The 26,704-nt window shown below is 42.0% G+C and overlaps 1 long non-coding RNA gene across 1 annotated transcript; it reads right to left on the bottom strand.

Annotated features, from left to right (window-relative positions):
* Positions 1–20,270: 20,270 nt before the first annotated feature.
* LOC121828335 (uncharacterized) lies at positions 20,271–26,365 on the bottom strand. Its single transcript, XR_013050043.1, has 3 exons — positions 23,570–26,365; positions 21,367–21,487; positions 20,271–20,422 (listed from the first exon to the last, which is right to left on the bottom strand). It is a non-coding gene; the product is annotated as an uncharacterized LOC121828335 (long non-coding RNA).
* Between the last annotated feature and the right edge of the window lie 339 nt (positions 26,366–26,704).

Here is a 26,704-nt window from a genome sequence, read left to right as displayed (position 1 = left end):
TGTTGGAGCAAACTCACAGGAATACACATCGGACCATCTCTGCAGTTCTGCTCTGTGAGGTTAGGGAAATCTGTCATCTTTTAGGATGCTTTGTTTTAAGCATCTTCATTAGGTTGTGTGTAATTGGAACTCGGTTTGAGATAACACTGACAGAGAACCTGTGGGTATTGGCTGTATTTTGGGTCACCTGATATATCATTCTTGTCAGTCCTCACAAGCACCCTGCCTTTCTCTGGGGAGATGAATTTTATGAAGTCACATGGCAGCGTTTCGTTCTATCTGGGAGACACGGGATATAGAGCTGCACAGCCCTGTCTTCATAAAAGCACAGAGGAGCCAAGAAGCACCTTCTTTCTGTCAGTTCCATCCTGGGGTCAGAAAAGGGAAGAGAGGGCGGAGGCTGCAAGGAGTCAGACGTGAAGACAGTGTGCTGACCGACACCAGTGGTGGGCAGGAAGCAACCCTTGCTTTGTGCCTTTATATTTCCTTTCTTCTTGCTTTTTCCTCGTGTTCTCTACTTTCCTCCTTATATCGCTACAAAAGTGGCTTGCTCACTCTGTCTTCCCACCTTCCTTTTCTCTTCCTTTTCCTTTTCCTTCCTATGCTATACTTCTTTCCCTTCAAGTGTCAATGAGATCCATGTTAGGAAAGCTGTTATCCTGTCTCTTTGGACTGTCATCAACGAGGCCGCTGTATCTATTAAGGTTTATTCCATCTCATTGTTTCCTCTCACATCCTTACCAGCTCATTATGATAAGATTCTCAGTGGAAGGAAAATGTCCTTGCTATCTTTTCCACAGCCAACAATGTAATTCCCTTTTTGATGAGAAGAGAATTACCTATAGTTCGTTGTGCTTCTTCACCTGATGCCCTACTGGGTTTGACTCTGAGAATGTGTTATGCCCAAACTCTGTCATCTGTCAAAAGATTTAAAATGCAGGCTTTGGTGGGGGCTCTAATAACCTGTTCATTTCAGTTGGTTTGGTCACTTTCTGGATACTAATTTTCATATCTTTTGTCACCATCCCAATGAATTCTAGCTGGAGGTACACAGTCCCCAAAACATCAAGTGGTTTTGTCAACTGTGGGCACAAGGACAAATAATGTCAAGAGTCTCCCAGTCTCCACAGCTGTGTCCTTTACTTCCTGTCTCTTGTCCTGTCCTCGCCCTCTCCAGTCCCTGCAGGGCACTCTCCTGTTATTACAGTAACAGTATTGTTAAAGAAACAATACACATAAACACACTCTACTGCTGACTATAAAACTCTGATCTGCCCATATCCATGGTATTATACACATGTCTATTAGTTTTCAGCCAAGAAAATAGTGTCAGAAATTCTTACTCTGTATACTTCATAGACAAAATGAGGTTATACAAATGCACAGTTTCCAGACATATGATTGATGCCATTGTGGTTTGTGTGCTCAGTTTGTGTGATGAATGACAAGCTACTAAAAGAATCCATCAAAGAGTGGGGAGAAAACCTCAGGGCTATATTACATGGTGGTCCTTAAAGTCAGCCTTGAGCACATCTTCATGAATCTGCTTATTAATACTACTCACAATGATATATTTTGGCTGTGTCATAGAAAATCTTGGGACACATTGTTATTGGTTCCAAATAAATGAAAATAAGGAAAAAAACATACTTAGAATGCCATTCTTATAACGAAAGTCTTAGATGACCTGTCTCAGAGTCTTTCTTCTTTAACACAGTTGATAATAGTTCTGCTCTGTGAGGTTAGGCGAATCTGTCATCTTTCATGATGCTTTAAGGTTGTGAGTGATTAGAAGGTGTGGAGGTCCAGAAGAATTGAAAGACCTGCTCAAATCCCACGGGAAGTTCTAAGCAATCCTTACTCAGAATAAAGACCTGTACTCTGAGACAGTGTCCTTTATCTCCCTTCAAACTCATAACTAGTCATTTTGTGCACGATAACTGTATTTTTGTGTTTCTGCACCCCTAGTTCCTTTTCAATCACTGTAATAATTTCAATAAGCATATATCCATCCACATCTTTTCTTGTCAATGTCCATTTCACACCAGAAAGATGTTTGAGTACCTGGAGCTAAGCTAGATTCCTATTGTTATTAAAACAATGATAAACTCAGTGGTGTAAACTAATATTTTTCTTCTATTGATTTTCTGAAAGTTGAAAGTCTTCTTTCTAGAGCCCAATTGGTTCAGGTTGAATGACAGCTGTGCCACTCTGGACAACTTATTCTACATTTGTCTGACTCAGTTGCCTTTTCTGCCAAATGTGGGTATCAGTAGTACCTGCTACAAGTTTGCTGTGAAAATTATACAGGTTAATTCATATTAAACATATAGGATAGTATCTGGCACATTTTAAGTGTGTGGGTAGGATGGGGGAGAGAGAGATTGAATTATTGATTTGAGATCCTTATAATGAACAACTATTACTATAAAAATATTGAGCAGCAGGAGTCTCATTTGGGAGCTTACATTTTTACTTGTTAAGCAGAGCTTACATTATGCATTCTCTAAATATTTTAATAGCTTTAATGAAATGGTAAGTGAAGTCCATAAACAAGACAGGGCAGGAAATTTTGAGCAGGGCATAACACAAGGAAGGGTTGAATCTGAAAGTTGAATCCAAGTGTGGGTCATCCAGCAAGCAGATTGAGTAAGGGTTGCAAATGGACTTAAACCAGTTTATTTATTCACACTTGTCAAGATTGGTTAATGATTGTAGTACCTGACAAGGAGCCTTGGGTAGGTGTAGTTGGTTGTCTTTTACTCTTTGATTCTTTTGGGGGCCCACCACCCAGATCCCAAATAAATACATGCACTGAGACTTATTCTTACTTATAAATGTCCAGCCTTGTCTTGGCTTGTTTCTGGCCAGCTTTTCTTTCTTTCTTTTTTTAAATTTATTTTTATTTAACTTTATTTTATGTGCATTGGTATGAAGGTGTCAGATCTCCTGGAACTACAGACAGTTATGAGCTGCCATGTGGGTGCTGAAAATTGAACCTCAACCAGTACCCTTAACTGATGAGCCATCTCTCCAGCCCCATAGGCAGTGTTTTTTAAATTATCCCATCTACCTTTTGCCTTTGAGCTTTTATCTTTCTCTATTTCTGTATGCCTTTCTTTCCCAGATTTCTCCTTCTATTTATTCCCTCTGCCTGCCAGCCCTGCCTATCCTTTCTCTGCCCTGCTATCAGTCATTTAGATCTTTATTAGACCCATCAGGAATTTTAGACAGGCAAAGTAACACAGCTTCACAGAATTAAACAAATGCAAGATAAAAGAATGCAACACATCTTTGCATCATTAAGCAAATGTTCCATAACATAAACAATTGGAACACATCTTTAACTAATATTCTACAACAGGTAGGAAGTGTATGTCAGGTTCCCTATAAATCCAGAGGTACTTTGTTAAAGACAGCAGGGCCCAAACCAACCTCTGCTACACTTAGAAGCATTTGCTAATAGGTCTCTCCTGAGACCCTCCCCATGACAACCCTGCCTTCTGTTGTTTGGGTTCTCCACCTGACTCTATGGCAAGGATACTCAGAGACAGGCATGGGGTACCACATGAGGTAGCAAGCATTAGCTGTCTCCTAGCACCAGGGAGCAGAGCATCCCTGATGTGGGTCTGTATCTGAAAGAACGCCCTCTCCGCAGCGGCATTTTCGGCTACCCACATCACTAGCATCTCATGCCTCGTCTCTGTAAAGGTAAAAGCTCTTTCCTTCCACTTTAATAGCTTAACTATCATCCACTTCACCAATGAATGAGTCATTTCCAACATCTATTGCACTCATTTGTGAATCCTCTGGTGTAGCTTTCAGGGCGTTTGAAATGCCTGGCTGTGGAGATATTTGACGAGAAACTCCTGATTAAAACCTTTCACACGCTAATCTCATTAGCATTTTCCCCATGTAACCACCTGATTCTAGAGTACAGATTAGACTTAATTTAGATATGTAGAGCTGTCTGTTACACTATCTACTGAGACATTTTTGTGCTAATTATGCATGGTGGAATAAGTGGTGGTAGCTGAGGGTTTGGGGGGTACAGTGGGCACAGAGGTTAAAAACGGACTTTTAGTCATTCATGCTTCTGTTCTCCCCAATATCTTCTAGTCTTCCTTCAGTATAACTGTCACCCACACAGGAACATTACCTCATCATCTTCTCCCCTCCAATCAGTGTCTCTTATTGATGCTCATCTATTTGCCTCTCTTCAGGGGAAAAAAAAAAAAAACGTAATTACTTTATTTCTTATTTTTTTGTTTTCTTTTATTGAGATTAAAAAATAATTTGACAATGTTTCAAATGTGTCTTGCACATAAAAGAGAACACACACTGAGTGGAGTGTTTTACCCCTGTAATCCCATCACTCAGGAGACTGAAGTAGGAGGATCCTTGTGAATTCAAGGCTATCCTGGGCTACCTAATGAATTAGAGACCACCCCAGGATATACAAGGAGACCCTGTATCAAAAACAAAACAATACAAACCACTTAACCCCTCATATCCCATACACATGAGAATGTATAAAAGGCATTTGTACAATTTAAGGAGTCAAAATAATACAGCTACCGGAAACACAATTCTAAGGTCTCAATATCCATCTTTTTTTTCCCAGACAAAGCTTTTTCTTGCTCTTTGCTACTCCCAAAATAAACACAGTATTTTTTTTTATTAATCACTCTGCCCATATTTTCCATCTTCTTATGTATTAACTTGTAGTGGGTAGCTGTTCCAGCTTTGACCTGGAAGTACTACTCCCATTGAGGCTTCTAGTAATGCCACGCCTACAAGGCGGGCCCAAGACAGGAGCCCTTAAGACCTGAGATCTGGATGTGCCAGCTCTCTTGGTTCCTAGATCCTGGATGCTGGAGGTAGACTGAGCAGAGTTCTCCAGAGAACACTGCTGGACTGCTCCTCACCACTCCCGGACCCTGTAACCTATCTCTTTACTTGTAAGTTACCCCACAAAATAAACTTCCCTTTTAACTACGTGGAGTTGCCTTAATACTTCCACCAATATTAACTAATAGCTTGATTTTGGAAAAACAAGAGAAAACAAGTTTGGCTATGTTAGAAGAAAGTCTCAAGAAACAAAAAACTGAACAGTATTTCTAGGTCATGGTCTGGCTTCATATTTTCAGAAAATTTACAAGAATCCCATTTGGAATAATCAAAGGGCAAGGTCAAAAGAGAGCCAAGTAAACAGGGTTTCCCACAATCGGGACAGATGGACCCCGTCTGACATCAGCTGATACAGGGGCAAAAGATGTGGGCTTCTCTGCATTTCTTCTAAGTCAGCTGTGGCTTCCTAGGAGGAGTACGTTAATGCATGATTGTTCTATGTGAGAAAATGTCTTCCAGATGACAAAGGGGAAACAGAGAGAAGGGGGTTGTGAGCATGATGCTCTCAGTAGCCAAGTACACCTGGCCATTCTACCCATTCTACCATCATCAGATGTCCTGGGGACAAGGGCCTCAAAATTTGCTGATCAGATCTGGAATAGCTCTATCTGGGATGCTTGCCTATCACCGTGAGATCTTCATTGCTACCCTGGGACTCTGTTCTTTGTCCTTTGTCTCTCTCCTGAGACTGTTGACCTTTCATTGAATATTCTTCTCTTCCTTGGCTTTTGAAGAACAGGTGCTTTTTTTTTTCTCCTGACAACGTACATTGTCTGAATGTGATCCCTCTAACTTCACCAGATTGTTTAACTGGACATGAAATTCTAGGCTGAAAGTCTCCCTTGCCTTCAGCGTGATGCTGAAAAGTCATACGTTGTTCTGATTTCCCATAGTTGATATTTCACCTGTGTGCTTTTTTATTTCTTGTCTGAAAACTTGTAGACTCTTACCTTTGTCCCCCAAGGTTGTATTTTTTTAATTTAAATTAGTTTTTTTTTTTTGAGAATACAATATATTTTGATCGGATTCTCCCCTTCCCCACCCTCCCAGATCTACCCATCCAATTTTTGTTCTCTTTTATTTTCGTTTTCACACCTACCAAGTCCAATTTTCACTGCCAATATAATCCTGGATCTGTGTCCTCCCAGGGAAGCATGTTTGATTTACCAGGGGTGATACTCTTAAAGAAAACTGACTCTCCTCCCAGCAGCTAGCGGTTACAATACCTGCTCAGCTAGAGGTTGAACTTTGTACCCTCCTCCATGCTGGGGTTTGGTCTAGCCTTGAGAGTGCACAGGTCTTGTACACGTTGTCACAGACTGTGAGTTCCTACGTGCAGTTGCCCTGTTTTGTCCAGAAGACACCATTTCCTTGAAGTCATCCACTACCACTGTCTCTGACACTCTTTTTGCCCTCCTTTTCCATGATGATGCCTGAGTCTTGGTAGGAGGAGCTATGAACTAGATGCCACATTTAAGATGGCACAGCCCATGATTTCTTACTCTCCATACCTTGACCACTTGTGAGTTTCTTTGTTAATCCCCATCTACGGCAAATAGGGGCTTCTCTTCTGGTAAGTGGTGAAAGATGCATTAATCTATGAGCTTAGCAACAGACCATCAGAAGTCAGTTTAATACCATGTCCATTAATCAGAATAGTAGTACGTCCTTCCCCTCAGCCCGGAACCTGTCTAGACACAGCTTCTCTGAGTTTGTTAAGGCAGCTTCTCTTCAGTCATCTGCTTTCAAACTACCAAAACATATTACTGTCTTTTCTTGTTTTCTCATTTTTATAGGCTTATAGATTTTAAAACTAATCCTAATTTTCTCCTTATGAAATTTTGGGAAGGTGAATAACATATGTGGTCAGCCTATCATTCTGACTCAAACAATCCCACTGTTCTCCAGTTTGCTTTGATCTAGGATCTGTTTCTATCACACCAAAGAAAATGATCACATGGGACCCTGCGGCCTCTTTGGTGTCTAGCTGTCCACTGTTTTAGGCAGTCATTTCACTGACCCTCTAGACACCCTCCGACACCAATGCTCACTTTTCTTAGAAACCAGTGTCTTTGTTTCTGCACTGTGACTCCGTCATTTCTCCTACCTCCACCAACTCGCTCCACTACCTGGCTGGCTTCTTCTGAGCCGCACTCTAAACCTGGCTCCCTGTTGTATTCATTGTCAATAAGCTGATTGCTGTGTCCTAAGGAAAACATGTCCATTGATACTTCCTACGTTTTTTTTTTTTATCTCTATCATTATTAATCCTTCCTCTGGGATTTACTTAGAAATTATTCACTTTTCTATTAACATTTTTTCAGCTCATATAATACACTTTGTTGTAGATCAACTCATATCTTTATTTTCTTCTTGTAGTCTGAGTTCTATTAAGGAAGTAATTGTGTTTGTTTTGTTCCCCATTGGTCACACGGCATAGTATTCGTCACATGGCATGGATTCAATAGTGCTTAATGGATGAGTAAGTGCACACCCACCCATACGTGTATACAGTCACATAGATGTGACCTGGATTTGAGCCCCACAGAATTTTGTTTCCATCATAGTGTGTCATTTCTCTCTGCTGGAGTCAGGCACATTTTAGATTAATGATGATGGGTATGGATTACTGCCCATGTTTGTGTTTTTTATTTTCTTCTGTAAAAGTTCAACTACTTAGTAACATACATTTAAAATCATATGGGGGGAAAAGTCATCAAGTATATTAGAAGGGTTAAGTAAATATATTTATAAGAAAAAATTGGTTCAATATATTTTTAAAAAACAAAAATAAAAATCCCCACAAATTACAAGCATTTAATTTAATGCCCCCAATCCAAAATTTAGAAAGAAATGTAATTCTTACTTTCATGTCTCATAGTTTTGATAAGGAAGAAAAAAAACACCATAATATTAAGTCAGCACTGATTTGTGAGTTCTGGCCCAGTTCTCCAGTCTGTGTTAATTCCTCACAACTTTCTATGTTATAGTATCACTTGAAGGATCCAAGTCACCCAAAACTGAACACTAGGGGATTTCCAACAGCTTGATACTTCAAACTCCTTTCATTTTTCAGATTGCCTAAGGATGGTGAGGAACAAATTATTAAAAAGAAAACAATGATTTTCCAGACCTTATGATATGGGAAGACGGTGTTCCTTGTTCAGGGAATTGCGCCTCCCACGCTGTTGAAACAGCTTTGCGTTATCATGTGTTGAAATCATATTGTGGATTCCAAGACTTGCTTCGATGTCTGTGATGCCTGCATCTGTGTCTGAAGTGCATTCAACTGGGCTCAGATTAAAAGCCAATTCAGATGCCGGGCGGTGGTGGCGCACGCCTTTAATCCCAGCACTCGGGAGGCAGAGCCAGGTGGATCTCTGTGAGTTCGAGGCCAGCCTGGACTACCAAGTGAGTCCCAGGAAAGGCGCAAAGCTACACAGAGAAACCCTGTCTCGAAAAACCAAAAAAAAAAAAAAAAAAAAAAAAGCCAATTCAGTAATTCAGTACAAAGAGTGCTTGAACATAGTAGCTATACCTGTCCAATGAAAGAACCCCAATGGTGGAGAGAGAGAGAGAGAGAGAGAGAGAGAGAGAGAGAGAGAGAGAGAGAGAGAGAGTTGAAGAGACATGGTAGCTGAATAATTACTGATATGTTTTGCTCTTTGAAATTATCTGTGACATTTGGGTCATAAACATTTTGAGGAGCTGCTGCACCACACCACACGAGCTCTTCTGGACACCTCATCTGCTGCACCACACCACACGAGCTCTTCTGGACACCTCATATGCTGTACCACACCACACCAGCTCTTCTGGACACCTCATCTGCTGTACCACACCACACGAGCTCTTCTGGACACCTCATCTGCTGTACCACACCACACGAGCTCTTCTGGACACCTCATATGCTGTACCACACCACACGAGCTCTTCTGGACACCTCATCTGCTGCAGCCCACCACACGAGCTCTTCTGGACACCTCATCTGCTGCAGCCCACCACACGAGCTCTTCTGGACACCTCATCTGCTGCAGCACACCACACGAGCTCTTCTGGACACCTCATATGCTGAAGCCCACCAGTGGATGACTGGGCAGGAGGTAGAGAACAAGCAAGTAAATACATTAAAATACAAATACCTTTTAATTATAATTTTTATTTTTGAGGTTATACTATATCATTTCCTCCTTCCCTTTCTTCCCCTAATCCCTTCTTGCATCTACCTTGCTCTCTTTCAAAATCATGGCATTGTCTTCTTTTAATATATACAGATCTTTTTCTTTAAATATATTAAGATTTTATATATACATATATAAATATATATATATTCTTTTTTTCTTTTTCTTTCTTTTTCTTTCTTTCTTTCTTTTTTTTTTTTTTTTTTTTTTTTTTTTTTTTTTTTTTTTTTTTTTGGTTTTTCGAGACAGGGTTTCTCTGTGTAGCTTTGCGCCTTTCCTGGAACTCACTTGGTAGCCCAGGCTGGCCTCAAACTTACAGAGATCCACCTGGCTCTGCCTCCCGAGTGCTGGGATTAAAGGCGTGTGCCACCACCGTCCGGCCTTATATTCTTAATTATTTAAACACAACCTGGTCAGTCTGTCTAAGGTTACTTGTATATTGTCAGGGATGACCATTTGATATTTGATAACCAATTGGTGTGTTCTTCCGTAGAGAATACTAATTCTCCTGTTCTCAGCATTTAAGTGTCATAGCTCATTGTCTAAGGTTGAGGCTCCTGGGAGAGTTCTCCCTTCCATATTAGCATGCCTATTGGTATATCCTTGTTCCAGAAATGCTGAGGGAGCCATGTTGGCGATACTTCATGGGTCTAGCTTCATTGATGTTTCTGAGAGACACAATCTCTCAGCAAACTCCCTGTTCCTCTGGCTCTTACAGTCCTTTGGCCTCCTCTCCTGCATTGACACCTGTGCTTTAGGTGCAGGAATTATAATGGAAAATAATACTGTATGTTTTAGAAAGAGTGTGGGAATCTTCAGACCAGGGTGGTCATGGACAAGCTTTGCAGGGAGGTTCATTCAGGTGGAGATGTGGAGAAGAACAAGGAGACAGTCTTTCAAAGACCTAGGAAGAGCATCCAGTGAGGAAATGGAGCCCCAAATCTAAAGCATTGCGTAGATTAGTGTATGGGCAGAACTGGGCAACCAACATGGCCAGTGTTGTGAGGAAAGTGGGCTGGGGTTTGGAGGTAATGTTAGAATTATGCAGGGAGCTTGGCTCTTGCAAAATGTAGAGTCCCAGAGACCATTTCTCAAGTCATCAAAACCTTCCAACCAGTTAGCCATTTTAAATAATTTTTATAACAATACTAAATTATTTTTTTCTTGTTTAAAATTCATTCTCTGATGGGCACATATTGGAGCTCTCCAGAAATTCCATACATTTTAATTGACTCTCTCAAATTGCTGAGGTCTCAGGGCAACCTGTTAATCTGAAATCTGAGGAAAGACACGGACCTGCCAGAGGACATGGTCCCTGAGCCAATTCAAGCTGCCAGAAATTTCAGTTAAAATTGTAATGAACAATCTCAAGGCAGAGGGTGACTAATATGCACATGAAGAGTGCCTCGAAGCTGCAAGTCTGGGGTGGACTTTATAATAAGCCTCAGGTTTTCCCCTACAACCTCCCCAGGTACTCATGAGAAAGAGATGGGACAGCTGAGTGTACAGAGTAAATGACCGCGGTGGCGGGGGGGACGACAATAACTCCTGAGAAAGCATAAAGCACAACCAGGAAGTCTTTCTTTGGGGGACTAGGAGACAAAGACATTTGGACAATATATCTGGGGTTAATGGGAAACTGACAGCATGCAATATCAGATGATGAACTTCAGTATAAAAATGGGGATTATAGGGAACAAATGGAGATGCTAAAAGTAAAAAACATTTTTAAAAAGTCTTTGACAAAATTATCAGTAAACTGAAAAAAGAATTGGAGAAATTGAAGAGAGGCCAATAGAAATGACCCTATCTGAAATACTACAATAAAGAGGAAAAAATTAAACAAATAACAAACAAAAAATAAATAAACAAATAGTATCCAAAAATTATGGAACAATATTAAATGATTACTAATACCACATAGCAAGATTTCTTTTCTTCCTTCCTTCCTTCCTTCCTTCCTTCCTTCCTTCCTTCCTTCCTTCCTTCCTTCCTTCCTTTCTTTCTTTTTTGTTGCTATTTATTTATTATGTATACAGTGCTCTGCTTACATGCCAGAAGACGGCACCAGATCTCATTATAGATGGCTGTGAGCCATCAAGTGGTTGCTGGGAATTGAACTCAGGACCTCTGGAAGAGCAGCCAGTGCTCTTAACCACTGAGCCATTTCTCCCTTTATTTCTTCTAGAAAGAAGAACAAGCAATATTTTAAATATATGTCTGAGATTTTTCTAAAATTACTGACGGATGTCAAATTACAAATCTAAGCGGCTTCGACCAAGAACGATTTAAGACTTAAACCTTATGATCATAATATTTAAAATCTTGAAGAAAAAGGAAATTGTGACCATAGTGAAAGAGAAATGAAACACCACGTGAAGATGAACCAAGACAAGAAAGCTCTCATGATTACACCACAGGTCATGACACAGACTCACATAAGTAAATTACCAAATCTTAAAGAAACAGACAAACAAAAACCCCATCACTTGCCAATTCTGTACACAGCAAAAATGAAAAAGGAAAACTTAAAGACGTTTTTTTCCAGACAAACAGAAATGAGAGAATTCATTAGCATCCTACAAAAAAAGAGAAAGAAACACTGAAGGAAGTTTTATAGAAAGAAGAAAATACATAATAAAAAACAGATCTATATGAAAAAATGAAGAGATCTGGAATTTCAATGAGTCTAAATATAAAAATACTTTCTTCTCACTTTAAATTGTTCTATAAGAAAGTGTATTGTCTATTTAACATAAGCATAAATAAACATATAAAGTAACATTGAAAGGATGAACGGGGGGAACTGGAATAGTGTTTTAAGTTCCTTGCATGCTTTGTGAAGTATTATATATTATGTGAAAGTAGAATGATTAATTAAATATATTATGAACTCTAGAGTTACTACAAATTATTTTAAGAGAAATATAAAAATATCTCAGCTTTAATTTTTAATATAGTAAACACCAATAGGTACTGCCTGGATCTTGGTACTTCTGACAGTTCGTCTTTATTGTCATCTTGACAGGATTTGGAATCACTTAGGAGACACACTTCTGGGTGTGTCTTGAAGGACTTCCAGGGAAGTTTAGCTGAGAAGGTGAGACCTACCCCAAATGTGGGTAACACTATTCCATAGGGTCTGCTCCTGGACTGAACACAAAGGGGATGGGGAAAATGTGAGCTTGTATCAGCATTCACATCTGCTTCTTGATTATGGAAGCAGCATGACCAACTGCCTCAGTCTTACAGCCAGGTGTCCCCTCATAAGGGACGCAGCCTTACACTGTGGGCTCCCGCCCTTCCTAAGTTGCTGTGGCAAGGTATTTTGTCATGGTAATAAGAGAGTAACAAATACAGAAATCCCCAGTAATTTTTAAGAGTGTAATGGAGTCCTGGTGTCAAAAAGGCACGAGGAGGAAGATCAGATGTAGAAGTGAGTCAGGAGGCTACTTTAGTGGCCACATGTGGTGAGTTGGATAGAAATAATGGCAGCTGAGATGGAGACAGTAGATGGATTAGGATAATATTTAGATGTTGAATAGACACATTTGCATATGACTTTCAGATGGAGGAGAATGATTAATCAAGGACAAAGAGGATTTTAAATCAAGTAGTGATTAAATTATGCTTTTCAAGTGTGTGTGTGTGTGTGTGTGTGTGTGTGTGTCTGTATGTATCTATGAATTTACTACCAGAGCACAGAAATATAAAATATTTGTTCTTTGACCAATCTTAAACAATATTTGCACCCCTTTGTTGACTTTTAGATTCTTTCTACTCTAACAAACTGAGTGGTGCTGAAAACTCTTAGGGTGCCTCCATCAGGAGAGAAATATATTGAGGAAGAGTGAATGGGACTAAAAAAAAAAATCTGGTGCTGTGATAGGCTATTTCCAATGATAACGTTTCATGTCTTTCCAAAAGACCCTCCTGTCCAGTTGCCCTTGTCTCTCTCCAGCTGGAGGGGGAGTCAGGATGCTCCTAGTGGTGCCCTAGAGTTTTTTCTGTGCTAAGCTTTTGTGCTGCTACGTTGCTCAGCTGCAGTTGTAGTGTGCTCCTAAGAAGAGACTGTGCACACACGCACGCACACGCACACGCACACACGCATGCACACTTGAAAAGCATAATTTAATCAATACTTGACAGAGACAGAGAGAGGGAGAGAGAGAGAGAGGGAGGGAGAGAGAGAGAGAGAGAAGAGAGGGAGATCAGTCTGGCAGCTAACAAGCATGCAATAAATGCTAGATGAATAAATGAGTTGGGGTGATTTTTGACTTGTCAGTGTTTCCCAGTGTTGATAAAACACCATTTTTCATAATTGATGGGAACACAAAAACATCCATTACCCACCAGTTGCATGTGAGATATGAATGATTATTTCCTTGGTTGATAAATATTTTCTTTGATGTAATCCTGACTTTCATTGGCTAGGGAGAGTGCTGTAAGCTGGCTGGCTGAGATGGAAAGACAGTAGGATTAGAGTGAGGATCTTCCTGAGCTCTGGATGCAACAGAGCTTCTCACAAGATGCAATCCACACATTTCCAAATAGGCCCCAATCTGTTATGTGTGTAATGTCTCTTTATGGGAGAGGAGCAATGACGACTATACTGGTTATTTTTGTATAACTAGGGCCAGAATACTGCTCATAAACGTCTTAGGGAAGAAATAGTCCTTTTGTCTCACGGGTTTTAATGAATTCCTGTGTATCATAGTGGGGAATGTTATAATTTAAAAATGGTGGGAAGGAGTCACACCATACAACAGGGCCCACGGGGGAGGTTTATTGAGGGGAGGGGAGAGAAGGGGCAAAGAAGCAGGCAGAGACTGGCCCCTAGGGACAGGAGTGAAGGAAGAGAAAGAGAAGGGAGCTGGGCAAGGCCCACCTTTTATAAGGAAACACACAAATGCACACGGTGGATGCTCTTAGTGGCTGCAGATGAGGATGTATCCTGTCAGGGCCCTAAGGGAGGCCAGTATAGATGCCTAAATGCTAACAGGGGAGACATGCAGAGCAGGTCTATTTACGTAGGCAGGCGTGTGAAATGGTGGCTGTTCATGTGATGGTGGTGGTGGACCAGAGGCAGAGAGAACAGGTCCAGAGCCAAGAGCCAGGCTATAACCTTCAAAAGCCCAGTCCTAGTGACCTGCTTCCACCACCCAACCCCCACTTGGTAACAGTTCTATAGTCTCCCCAAACAGCACTACCAGCCAAAGTGTTCCAAGTGTGTGTTTGTGGGGAACAGTGAAGATCTAACACAGGTTTAGACTCTGAACCACATTTCCTAAACTAACATCTACATAGCATAGAGAACACCATGACATTTTGCATGTGTATTTTGCTTGTGGAATTTCTACAGGTTCTGCAGAGAACAATCAAGATGAAAATACGTCTAGCATCTATAAGCAAATTGAGTGAGGGAGACTGAATAGTCTGGCATAATGAAAGTAGATCACAACATAGAGAATTACAGTTCAACTTGCATTTTTGCTCTTATCTTTTGTGTGAGAAAAACAGTTTTGTGGTGGTATTGTGTTCCCCAAAATATTGTGCACTCTAATAAACTTATCTGGGGTCAGAGACAGAATAGTCACAATATTAAACATAAAGGTTAAGCAGTGGTAGCACACGCCTTTAATCCTAGCATTCCAGAGGCAGAGATCCATCTGTTCAAGGATACAGCCAAGCATGGTGACTCATGCCTTTAATCCCAAGAAATGAGCCTTTAATCCCAGGGAGTGATGGCAGATAACAGAAAGGTATATAAGGCATGAAGACCAGGAATTAGAAGCATTTGGCTGGTTAAGCTTTTCGGTTTTGAGCAGCACAGTTCAGCTGAGAGCCATTTGGATATGAGGACACAGAGGCTTCCAGTCTGAGGAGACAAGATCAGTTGAGAAGTTGGCCAGGTGAGGTTAGCTGTGGCTTGTTCTGTCTCTCTGATCTTCCAGTGTTGACCCAGTACCTGGCTCCAGGCTTGTTTTTATTAATAAAGACTCTTTAAGATTCATGCTACACAATTTAAATGCCTTCTTATATGTTTGGGGAACAATGCTGTATTTGGAAGTAGATTGGCTAATTAAAGATGTATATTATATACTCTAGAGCATTGTCAAAATACTTTTCAAAAGGCATAACAATTGGGCTAGTGATAGAGCTGTCACTAAAGAGCTCGCAAACTTGAGGACCTGGGTTCAGATCCCCAGTGCCCATGTAGAAAGACTGGCCTGGCAGTCCCTGTTTATAAATGTCAGCACTGGTGAGGTGGAGACAGATGAATCCCTGGGTCTTGCTGGCCAGCCACTGGCCTATTGATAACTCCAGGTCCCAGTGAGAGACCCTGCCTCAAAAAGCAAGGTGAGTGGCTTCTGAGGACCAATGCCTGAGAGTGGTCTCTGGCCTCCACACAAATACACACATGTGCCGTGCACATTCCCCAGAGAGAGAAAGCAAGAAAGAGAGAGAGGAGAGAGGGAGGGAGGGAGGGAGGGAGAGAGAGAGAGAGAAAGAGAGAGAGAGAGAGAGAGAGAGAGAGAGAGAGAGAGAGAGAGAGAAAGAGAGGAGGGGGATATAAATTTGAGGTCCTCTACAATTGTCACAATTGTCACATTTCTTATTCTTTTCATGAGAATATATATATATATATATATATATATATATATATAAGTTAAATAAGGTCTGGAGAGATGGCTTATCAGTTAAGACCACTGGCTGCTATTCTAGAGGACCTGGGTTCAATTCCCAGCACCCATATATCAACCCACAACCACCTGCAACTCCAGTTCAAAGGAATCTGGTGCCCTCTTTGGGTCTCCATGGGCATTGCATGCACGTGGTATACAGGACGTACAGGCAGGCAGAACACTCTTACACACACAAACAACAAGATACTTTAAATCATGTTAATGTTCTCTTCTGAATTCTTATCTATAGCTCTATTGGCAAAACAACTGGTGTCATTAGAGACACAGAAACGAAGCTGAGCAGTGCTGACACGGTGAATGAGTCCAAAGGTCCAAGTAAGCCGAGTCCGGGTGAAAACGCTTATGCGGACAACTAAGAGTTATGGCCCATATCCTGTCCTTGGCAGCTGCAGTACAGACAGATGGTTCTGGGGTTCTGGGATAAGGAGACCATAGTATTTCCCAGGGACCTTATGAAACCACTTACTTATGTGAACTACGTCAACACCCTGGAGGAGAAAGCAAGAGGTAGGGAGTAGCATCTGTCTGTGGTGCGTCCGATATGAGGTGGGTTGAGTGGAACCCTCTCCCTGGCATAGCCCATTTCTCCAGGGCACCCCTGAATGAGAAGCTGACAGGCCATGCCCTACTCATGTTCTTCCAGTAATGACAATGCTGGGCATGTACAAGATGCTTTTAATTTTCACACGTATTATCTTGCTGAAGATTTTTTTATATCATTCCTGAAACATATATGAATGTTGGATTTCAATCATAGATGAAACTTGCAACTGATTTTGAAGCACGTTGTAACCATAAATAGCTGTGAATGTATGCCCAAGAACACGTCCTGTGTAACAAGAACAGTGTGTGTCTTTAAAGTGCCCATGTGTGAAGTCTGACAGTTGATGGATGGCTGTAGGAGGCCAGTTCTTTTCCAAGTCCCTCCCAGGAATCACGTGCATGTTTTTCAGATACTGAGCGTTTGGTATTGGTTTTAATTTGCAGCCAAGAAACTTTGTCTTTTCAGCTGATTCCTTTTCTTGTTTTTACCTGTATCCCCTTGAGCTGGAAATGTTAAAGAGAGTGATTAAAATCAAACAGATACTTTTCTTTCTGTGGCCAACGAGAGAACATTCTGTAAAGTGGGGAAAGTATTGGGAAAAAGGAACAGCATTTTTTTTTTTTTAAAGTAAAACCTTCCATAGTGAGATCAAACCAGGCATCTGCTGGGAGAATGGCTTGAAGGTAGTGTAGAGCAGGGGACAGATACTGGCTAAAGATGAAAACAGTTACAGCTGGTGGAGCTCTGTCCACCACGCTCACACAGAGCAGGTTGGTGATAGACACATTGCAGCAAATCTCACAGCTCAGGTGCTGCAATGGGACTTGGGAGGCTGAGGTTTTAGTTTAAGATTCCTAACTCAGTGGCCTGTGGTGACTCAGTGACCCTCTGTAGACCTAAGTACTGTCCCCAAAATGGGTTGTGCTAAAGCACTCAGCAGAAATGTTAAGCAATGTATCCAAGATCTCACATTCGGTAAACAACAGTGTTGGGACCGGAGCACAGGGCTGACATTTCAGTGAGCTCAGGGTCAACATGAAGCCCATGCATTACTTGATTTGATAGCAAACCCATTTATCCCAAATCAGGATCACTCAGCTCATACCGGAGTCATATTAATTATTGTTTGGATGCTGGGATCAAACTCAGGTCAATGAGCATGTTAAACTCATGCTATACCACTGAGCAACAACCCATGCTGCAAAGAATTACTTCTAGGATTCCCTTGTATTCTGTAGATTGTTTTGGCCTTGTTTGGAAGGTAAATTCTGTGGCTTTTATACCCCATCTTTCACTGAGACATTTGTTATGCCATCTTCAGGCATCTAATACTGATGCTGTTCTGAGCTTTCTTATATACTCTCTGTCTGCATCTTTTCAGGTCAGATTGCCACAAATGTCTTGTGGACATAATGGAGCACCCCTGTGTTTTATGATGCTCTCCATTCTTCCAACCATCATACTTGGCCTACATCCCCACCACTCACATGGTGGTGTTAGCTTAAGGGGATCTCAGCTCTCTCTTTGCATGTGACATCTTAGTCTAGAAAACTCCATAGTCTGGTGTGAAACATCTTTACTTTGTGATGTTTCCTTTAGTGAGACACAGATCTCCTTTAGAGGGATCATAAATCATGACAAATAGTGTCACACTGGGTGCCCTTCCCTAGAAATATCCTCTTCATCTCCAGAAGGAAGAAGAACATTGAAAATAGCCTGAATATTCCTAACCTGAAAGTCTGGTATCAGCAATACTCCCAAATTCAAAACTTGATGCATGCTGCCATGCACTCCAGGGGGATAATTCAATGTCCTGAGACTTTGTTTCATGCAGAGAGTTAATTAAAAAATCATATAAAATTGCCCCCACAAGCAGGGCTTTGCTTCATGCACAAAATTATTTTAAAACATTGTATAAAATTACCTTTGGTCTATATGTACAAAGTTTATATGAAATAAATTAATTTCATATTGGGTCCTATCCTCCCCCAAGATATCTTACTACATATCTGTAAATGTTTCAAAATCTGAAAAGAATCTAAACTCTGAAATACTTCTAGTTCCAAGTATTTTGGATAAGGGTTACTCAACCTATCTCTACATATTCTTTATTGAAAGTCTCATTTGTTTAGAAGTCAGACTTCCACAACTTTTCCATATAAATACGCTTTTATCCTGAAGAGGTTATAAAACGCTTATCTCTGATGTCAAAAACAAAATTAAAGACTGTGAGATTGAGACAAGCCTTGTTTGGGAGGACAATGGCCCTATAGCAAAAAATCCCTCCCTTTTGCTCCCAGGCAGTACCTGGTTGTGTCTGTTGGCATCAGCTGCCAGGAGGAAACATCCTGTTCGTTGTCCCTCCCCTCACTGAGTGAGACTATTTCTCTGTCTGGGAGGGAGCCCCGGGCTGAAGTTTCGGAGACAGTGTGCGGATGGCATCTGTTTTGATGCCAGCTGTGGCTCATGATGTCATGTTCCAACCTACTATTGTGTGACTCAAAGCCTCAAAACTAAGGGGCTGAACGAAGAGGTGAAGGTCGTTTAATAGGAAACATATACCAGACTCATGGAGCACAGGCTTTTGTTCCTGCTGCTCAGGTAGATATCCCCTCCTCCCTCCCTCCCTCCCTTCCCTCCCTCCCTCTCTCTCTCTCTGTATATATATGTGTGTATGTGTATATCTATGTGTATATGTGTCTATGTGCATATGTATGGAGAAGAGAGAACAACTCCTGGTGTCATCTACAGGAATACCTTCTACCTCCTTCGGTGCAGGCTGTATCATTGGCTAGAGATAATCAAGTAGGCCATATTGGCAGGGAAGCTAGCCCCAGGGACACTATCCCCCTCCCCCCATCTGCAGCTCTCCAGTGCTGAGATTACAAGTGCTAGCTCTACCTGAAATTTTGTGTAGGTTCTGGGGATCGGGATAGAGCTTGAGTCTTTAAACCTGTAAGCAAGTGCTTTCCCAAGGGAGCCATCACCCCTCCACACCATCCCCAAGTCACAGATCATTCTTAAAGGAGCCCTTTCTTGAAACTGTTTATAACGATCGTCTGACAAATCCCAAAAGTACCCACACACTCCTGTGATGATCTTTTATTCCAGTTGCAGTCCTATTACTGCCCCTTTATCATGAGATGTAAATACCATGGTGTTTAGTGTCACTGGGTAAGTGCCTGGCTCAAGGTCATGTAGACAGCCAGTAGCCAATCTGAGCCAAAATCTAAGGCTCTCAAAAATCCTCCATCTTTCTCACTACTTCCTTGAAACACAAAACCAAAATAGCCACAGAATAGACGTAGAAAATACAGTATGTGGAAAAGAATATTTCTTTAGACAGTTCATTTGAAAAGTGGAATCTTGTATTGCTGCTAAGTGGATGTTCTGACCTTCATTTACATCTGGCTGAGCCAATGAGCAGAAGTAAGCACAGTGCAGGAAGTGTGACCATCCTCAGGCTGGGCCCAGCTAAGGCAGCTGGACAGCTTTAAAGATACATGTGCAAAGAATTTGGTGAATCAAAGGTCCTCTGAAAGTGACATGGTAAACATAAACATCCACCATCCTCAGCTTCAGTTACTTTATTACTGGAAGGACATGCTTGCTTCCACCTTTTTCTTAGTTTTTTAAAAAATACGCATCAAATTATGAACATTGGGAACACTATGTTTACCAAGGATTATGTTTTACACCAATCAACTTACTTAAGATAACAATCTAGGGAAGGGGAAAGGAAAGAGAAAAATGTATTAAAAATTTAAATCTTATACCCAAATGTAATAGGATTTCCAGCCAGAATCGTCTCTATGTCATGACCTCAGTCTTTCATAAAGATTCTTTTTTCAGGCAGCATCTTGAAATTCTTATTTCTTTTCATCACAGGTGGATGGTTCATAAAATAAAAGAAAGATACTCTCAAGATTGCTCAGCCAAAGAGGAAGTTTATTTAGAAATAACCCAGGCAGTGTAGAGTTACATTTTAGAATATAAACTTCAGATTAAAACAGAACTGAATTGGAATCCTACCACTTCCCCAGCTTTTGCTATGAGCTTTCCAGCCTTGACTTCGCCATCTGTAAAACAGGAATGATAATATTCTCACTTTGTGGCGTTGTTTGAGAATGAAATAAAACAGCACATGCACAGTGCCTTGGGGGTGTGTTCACTAACATCAGCCACTATTTGCGTAAAGGATATTGAGTCTCCATAGAGACGAAGATGGAGAGTTGAGAGGCATGGAAAATACTGTTCTCTCTCTGTGGCACATATTAAGTCTGTCTGTCTACATTTATTTATATTTTATTTGTTTTCTTCATGGTCTTTTTTCTTTTAGTATTTTCGCTCAATTAGACTCCCTAGGTTTCCTCATCCTGTCTCTTGGTTGAAATGACAATCGATTGATATCTACTCTTTAAGTCTACTGGCTCTGTGCTGATCCTTTGACAAATTGAAAACCCTACCTTCAAATTAAGTGTTTTAAAGACAGCCTGATTGGTTGCTGTCCAGCCAGTGAGCTCACACTCAGCATCAGCTAACAAGCCACAGCCAAGCTGTTAGTTTCCAGGGTCAAGCGAGTACTGGTGTTCATTCTGAGAACCAGTGCCTTCTTCCATCAGCCCAAACTCTCTGGCAGGAGAATCAAAGTCTTAGATAAACTGCGCTCCTCTGCCTACGATCTGAAAGGTCTATTGTGTAATACATTTGGGTGTCTTGCGAGGTCCACAAAGGGACATTTCGAAAGCATTTGGACAAAGATAATTGCATCCGAAGGAAACAGCTGTTTCTATATTTGCAGAGGAACATACAATTAAGTGAATGGTAGTGAGGGCACTTGTTTTAATCAGAGTGGGTTACCGTGGCCTTTGACGGCTGCCCCGTCGCTTGCAGCTTCATTGGACCATGTTCACATCCCACCTCCTGCCCTGTGTCTCACGGCTTCTGGCTGTGTTCCCTTCCTGCCTGGATTTCGCTGCTTCTCCCTGCATCCCCCGTGTTCCTGTATTCATTCAGCGCTCACCTCCATTTCTTGCATAGCATCCCTTTCTGCTCCAGGTCATGTCTGTCTATCCTGAGTCACCCCCATCCTTTAGGATTCTTTCTTCCTTGGCACGTCTTTGCGATGTCCACTTAGGTTTGGGCTAAGAGAATGGAAAGTAGAAGCAGGATAATTTCTCATTAGCTTTCTTTTACTTATTTCTGGGAACCATCATTGCTGCATTTTGTGTGATGAAATCTCACAGAAGCCATTCAAGTCCATTTCCAAAGCGCGGTATTAATCTCTTGCTGTTTACATGTGAGCTTGGTTCAGTTAGGTCCTGAATGTTTAGGTCTGTGGTCAGAAGCTGTGGTTTACCTCCCGACTTTGTTTAGGAAAACAAAGCTGAAACCCCAGGGTTCCTTTCCCTGGAGCATGAATGCACAGAGTTTCTTCTTTGAATTAGAGGCTGTGTCCCAAAGTAATTTAGTCTGAAAAATCTCTAAATTCACATCCATGGGAAAGTACAGTACCAGCACCTGCATTTTCACTAAGACCAGCAAACTATGTCAGTGTTTGTCTTTCATTTTCTGTCTATTTGCGGGAGCCTGGCTCAAGTCTAGGGCCTTGCACAGGCTAGGGAAGACCTTTACCCCTGAACCCCGTTGGAGCTTCTAGTGTGTTTTATTTAGAGTTCTTAGCACTAGGAACTAGAAGAAAGAAAGAGAGGAGACCAATGTAGGGCCAGTGCCTTTAATCCCAGCACTCAGGAGGCAGAGGAAGGAGGATCTCTGTGAGTTCGAGGCCAGCCTGGTCTACATGACAAGTTCCAGGACAGCCAGGGCTACATAATGAGACACTATCTCAAAACAACAACAACGAAACCAAACCAAACAAGCAATCAAAAAGCACGATCAAAACCAACCAACTAACCAAAACCACAGCCCAAGCATAAACAAAATAAAACACAAACAAACAAAACACCCTTAGAAAGAGGAAGAGCAACGCATGGGTTTCTTCATGTTACTGTACAGCAACTACACCTGATTCTTAGAAAATTCCACACATTGTTAATATCCTTATGAGATAATAATTAACAAACAAAAAGGTGTTAGGTGTCTTATTTATTTTTAAAAACTAAGTCAATTTCGATCTTATTCTGAAAGTTCATTTTTAAACACTCTGCCTTTATTGGCACATCTGACAAGAAGTTTTGAGCCTCCCTTTTAAATTAGGTTGGTGTTCTCTACTACATATACCATGATACAGAAAACCTAATGATTGCCCAGTCAGCCACTGTGCATGAACTCCTTGGATTCACATCTAACAGGGTCTCCTCCTTTCTGAACCCAAAGCAAGGGTTCCACAAAACAGAAGCCAAAGGTAGTTGGTGACCTCACTCATCACTTTCTCCCCGGGCCTGTGTCAGAGAGCTTGGAACAGATGGGAGATGAAGTATGTAAGTGTAGAATTCTGCTGTAGCTCTGGAATATACTCTGTGTTGGTTTGTCTTTCTGGAATAAAGACAACAGCAGGAATAGCGGCCAACAGTTTTTGCATGTCTACAATGTCCTGGAAACCATGCAATAGGTGCTAAGCACATCCTTTTTAGTACCTTTTACTATCATGGCAACACCTTTCTGCGGCAGGAACTGTTACTGCTTGCCTTTCAAGACTGAGGAATCTGAGGTTCTCAAAGGTATTCTCTTGCAGCCCTGGCTAACTTTAAGCCAACACAAGCTAGTTATTTGGGAAGAAGGCCTCTCAATTTACCTCCAGAAGATTAGCCTGTAGGCAAGCCTGTAGGGCATTTTCTTAATTAGTGATTGATGTGGGAGGGCTCAGTTCATTGTGGGTGGTGCCACCCCTGAGCTGGTGGTCCTCAGTTCTGTGAGAAAGCAGGCTGAGCAAACCAGGAGGAGCAAGCCAGTCAGCAGTACCCCTTCATGGTTTCTGCATCAGCTCCTGCCTCCAGGTTCCTGTGCTGTTTGAGTTCCTGCCCTGGCTTCCCTCAGTGATGGACTGTGTTGTAGAAGCATCGGGAAAATAAACCCTTTCCTCCCCAAGTTGCATTGGGTCATGGTGTTTTATCACAGCAGGAGAAACCTTCCATAAGACAATAGCCCAAGGCCATCAGTTTTGAGTGGCAGAGCTAAGGTTCCAGCCTGGATTCCTGAGTCAGGATCTGCTGGGAAAGGAGTTGTCCCACTGAGGCGTTAGAGTCAATCATCCAAAAATGACTTACCGAGCATCTAACGCCTACCTGGGTCAGTTCCAGTTTGGTCACTGGGGTCCAAATCCCCACACCTGAACTGAGGAAACCCAGGTTACCGTTGGCTCACAGATTTAGAATGTTCTCAGTGCTGTGGGATGGTCTGTATGTCAAATTGCTCTGATTGGTCAATAAATAAAACACTGATTGGCCAGTGGCCAGGCAGGAAGTAGGTGGGACAAGGAGAAAGGAGAAGTCTGGGAAGTAGAAGGCTGAGGCAGAGAGACACTGCCAGCCGCCACCATGACAAGAAGCATGTGAAGACACCGGTAAGCCACGAGCCACGTGGCAAGGTATAGATTTATGGAAATGGATTAATTTACACTATAAGAACAGTTAGCACGAAGCCTGCCATGGCCATACAGTTTGTAAGCAATATAAGTCTCTGTGTTTACTTGGTTGGGTCTGAGTGGCTGTGGGACTGGCGGGTGACAAAGATTTGTCCTGACTGTGGGCAAGGCAGGAAATCTCTAGCTACATTTTCAGTCCAACCCAAATACTCCAGCAGGTGTGTCAGCTGGAGTAGCTCCAGCTGGGAAGCTTACACCGTAGCCATTCACATGATGGCAGGCAGGACGTAGGCCAGGGCCGGAAGTCACTACACCTGTCAAAGGCCCACTATTGACTCACTTCGTAAAGGTTCTAATCACCTTCAAAGTAGTGCCCAAGGTTGGGGACAGAGCATTTAAATCTGAGCCTGTTGAGGACCTTTCAGGTCCAAAGTCTATCACTGCCAGGGTTCTTGGTCCTAAAGATTCAGCAGTGAGAAAGGGGCACAGTCCCTATTCTTTAGAAGCTTGTGTTTGGTGGTGAGCAGAAAGTAGACAGAGGTCAGACAGTTACAGTGGAAAGTGGTAGGTACAAAGGGGAGAAGTTAAGGGGACTGGGCTTCTTTTCATGTGGATATCAGCAAAGGCTCCTTGGCAAGGTACCAGTTCACATATTTCAAGCACAAGGATGGTCATCAAGGGATGTGTACTGAGGATGTAGTGGATAAAACTGCTTTTCTTACCACTTTAGAGAATCCCCAGCAGGTGTCTTTCCCAGGGTCTTTGAAGAAACCATTTGTACATGAACCCTCAAATCCAGAAGAACACCTTCTAACATCCTGGAATCCATACATTCTTTCTTAGATACCTGTTGTATGACAGAGCTATTCCTGGGGAGACACAACGCACATGTTTACTCACCCCAGACCAAAGATTGGATATCACCAAAGTCCAACTTTGAACCATGAGTTTTATTGGGGTTACTTACAGGAATATGGGTGAGAGGTTATGGCCACTTTTACGATTCAAAGACAGCAGCATCGCCAAGGTCAACCCCAGCGTGTGTGACAGTTCATAGAGCTGGGAATCTGGAGAACACTACACAGCCTAGAGACAGTGCAACAGGTTGGAGAGTGTCCTTTCCAGGTGCCTCAGTTGGTCTAAACCTCTTCCAGGCAGCTCAGCTGGTTTCTGCTTCTTCCAGGCAGCTGGTCTGGTCTCAGAGTCGTCTTTGCAGCTGAGCTTCACTTCCTCTTAGAGGGACTCTTAGCTTTTATTACTTAACTATGGCAGGAAGGGATCTAGTGAATCCGGTCAGTTTTAGGGACTTCCTGAAATGACTTTGAGTTTGTTTACCTGCCTGTTTAAGGATCTCTCCAGGAGGATTGAATGCTTCAATCTCAGAGGAAACAGTACATCAGGCTTGAAACAAAGAAACACCATGGACTTAGAAATTGTAAGCGTCATGGTTAAGAGATGATTCTGGACACAGATACTGTTTTTCCATCCAAAATGTCAAATGAATTTTCTATTAGTATAAATGCCCCCAGCAAATTCACTGGTGAAAGAAAAGCAGTGCCTGTTGGACCCAGAGTCCCCCAAAGACCATCAAGAAACCAAATCCAATGCAAAATTGAAGAGTCTTTTTATTGTTGCTAGTTAACTCGGGCCTCTCCATCTGTCTGACATAGCAGTGGAGCAGGAGAGACCCTGAGTAGCAGTGGGGCCAGGTTTTTACAGGCAGTAAAGCAAGGTGGCGGGGTTGGGGAGTGTGAGTGTGGGGGTGGTCCTTGGGGGTCTTCAGACTACATAGAAACAGATTCAGGATTGGTTTATGTGAGTGGCAATCATGTTAGTAACTTTTAATTAGCTAGTGTTAGTAGGGGGTTACAGTTATCCATTTGGGGGCAGACCTGGACAAGTCCCAGGCTTTGTCCTTGAGCTGCTGTGGATGCTGGCTGGCCTAGCATGTACTGACTGTGGGGGCTGGCTCAGTGGCCCAGGCTTGGTACATCCTATCTCCCTGTCCCTGCTGGCTGGGACATCAGTGATTAATTGTCTTTTGTTCATGGCCCTCCCAGAAACTGTTTGCTCACTCTCAGGGAACTGAAATTGAGTCCTGATCTCTGAGAGAAGACTAAGCAGCCTGTTATGGCGGTCAGTCTGATGGTCCTTTCAGTGCCCCTGATTCACACAGTTACCCAGGCATATAAATAAAGCTCACAAAATAAAACATCTGTGGGTACTCCGTCTTGCTTGTTGGGAATCAATCAAAAAGCTTAAAGCAGCATGGAAGGAGGTGAGAATAGTTTTACACACACACACACACACACACACACACACACACACACACACACACACACATGCATTTTAATTTTCATCCCCCCCATAGTTGTAAGAATTTCTAAGAACAGTAGAACAACTTCATCCTGTGGAGAACTGATAAAGTTTGTCCCAAAGCAATGTATTTAGGCAAAAATTTCTAGCATGTTTGAAGAAAATGGCAAAAAAAAAAAAAAAAAAAAATCATGGACAAGATCATAGGCGATATGTATACCTTTTTAAAATAAACTGCATTAAAGTGAGTGATCCAATGTGGGCACCCAGTCCTGGCTTATAATGATCGTGCCCTCTCCAAATCATAGTTTTTCTCATAGCAACTGCAAGGCAACCTTGCTGTCATCTGCCGTTGAAAGCAACAGTGTCACATCTCCTTAGAAAGTGCCCACACTTCAGGTTACCCAGGTTGCTGGCAGCCATCACCTCAGTTGTTCATAATTAGTGAAGAGTGCCCCTCTTGAGCGCTGAGACCACTGAACGAGAAGGGATCGCAAATGCC

The sequence above is a fragment of the Peromyscus maniculatus genome, chromosome 3 (genome assembly GCF_049852395.1).
Source record: "Peromyscus maniculatus bairdii isolate BWxNUB_F1_BW_parent chromosome 3, HU_Pman_BW_mat_3.1, whole genome shotgun sequence".
Taxonomy (NCBI): Eukaryota; Metazoa; Chordata; class Mammalia; order Rodentia; family Cricetidae; genus Peromyscus; species Peromyscus maniculatus.
Note: the sequence above shows the minus strand (reverse complement) of the source record. Positions and strands in the feature narration are given on the sequence as shown.